The following is a 2,001-nucleotide window of genomic DNA, read 5'->3' on the forward strand; positions in this document are numbered from 1 at the left end:
GAAGATATAATCATCTTGCCTGCTTGGATGCATATACATAACAGCCTGTCTACTAAAAGTTAGACCCAATTTTCAATGAGGATTATGACTTGTATTTCAACTTGCATTGTTTACAACTTGTGCAGAGGTGTCTCTGCACACCGTTTATTTAAAAAAAAATTGAAAGTCTTGATTGGAATTCCTCTTTATTGTGATGTTCTGGAAGTTTCTCTTTGGCATTTTTCATCCTCACTCTGTGGTGTTAAGTGTATTTCACATCTGTTCACATGTTAAACTTTCTGTGATGTTTGGAATTTCACTGGATGAGCCGATTCCTACATGTAGAGAGCAAATAATTGGTATGATGTTTTGTCTACTAAAGTTTGTATATACAGGGTATATGTGGGACTAAAGAGATATTCTCTGTTATTTTGGAACGGGGGAGGGGGAAGGAGAAATGAATTTGATACATTGAATTCAGTTCAATGCCTTTCAATGAAACTCATTCATAGACAATATTTTGAAAGGAAATTATCTTCTCTATTTGCAGCTATGATGTCTTTAACTCTCTTCCCTTGTGATGATACCATGTATGTGTACTAAATGTAAGAAAGAGAACACTAATATCTGTGTATATTCCTTGTTATAAATGCATTAAAATCTTATCTCTGTGTGCTATCAATGTGTATTTTGTAAAAATCAATCCAAGCAATGAAATCTTGGTAAATATTTTATTATATTGAAAACCAGAGAAAAAAGGTTCTATTGGACAATCCTGGTTAAGATTGGTGCTTGTCTTTAATATTTTTGTTCAAAAAGTTGGAAAATCGATATAAAGCATTCCAATTTTTAATATGCTGTACAAAAATTGAGAAAAATGCTACTTGAAAGGATGTAAAGTAGTATATTACTTGATTTCCCCCGTTTTCTACTTTGAATGTTTGGTGTTTTTTTTTCATTGAAGTTTAATTTCATGTAAAGAAGTTTTCCTTATTGGTATCTCTCAAAAATGTACACCGTTTATTAATGAATCATCATCGTAATCCATCCATTGCCTCATTCAAATTGGCAACTCATATATGTTTATCGTATAATGTGGACTTAAGTAAATGTCTGTTGCATCAGAAGTATTTCTGAGCACTTTGAGCTTCTATGTAGTACTCAAAATTGAAGATATGAAATTTGTACTGTATTATCTTAATTTTTCAATCTTATCTGAACTTTACTGATAAATCTTTATCATCCTTGTATCTCACCCATATGAATGTATACATCCCACCCCGATATTGTCATGCAACTCAAAGTAGCAACTCTGATAGTGTATTTCTTCCAGCTTGATATCAAAGCTCTTAAAAGTATCATAACTAAAGCAAACCTGCAGTACTTACAAAGTTTAATTTACTGAAAAAATCCACAGTACTTTTACTTTAAGTCACATTAATGAAATGAGTTTTGGCAGTGGCATATATAAAGTGTTTAAGTGAAACAGAATTTAGTACTTAAATGAAATTAAGGGAAGAAATTCCATTACGCGTAATAGCCGCTAGACTATATTATATAATATCAAGTACTCAAACAAAAGTACTTCATCTGAATTGTTTAATCTTTTCCTTAATTCATCTCAGTTTAAGTATACCTGCCAGTACTGGAAAAAAAATTCATCCCGCATCACATGAAGTTTAGAAACTGAATTAGGCAACTCATTATTAACTATCTCATATTTCTAAACTCAAATTTGTAATGAAATTCTAATTGTATGGAAGGAAATCAGAAGTACTTTTTTGCATGTTTATTTTTCTAATAGTACTAGAATTTTTTTCTTTTAATAAATCTCTGAAGGTCTAACAACTCATCCTTGAATTTGCTTCAAATTGTTGTTTACGAATGTTAATCAACTCCTTTCTCATTGAATTTCAAAACTCATCTTATTTGTATTTTTCAGTTCAGAGAATAAAATGCTTGCTGAAAGATGCTTAAGTATTTTTTTCGTGGTACCTTTTCCTCTATAAGAATAAACACAGT

This window comes from Lytechinus variegatus, chromosome 5 (genome assembly GCF_018143015.1).
Source record: "Lytechinus variegatus isolate NC3 chromosome 5, Lvar_3.0, whole genome shotgun sequence".
In the NCBI taxonomy this organism is placed as follows: Eukaryota; Metazoa; Echinodermata; class Echinoidea; order Temnopleuroida; family Toxopneustidae; genus Lytechinus; species Lytechinus variegatus.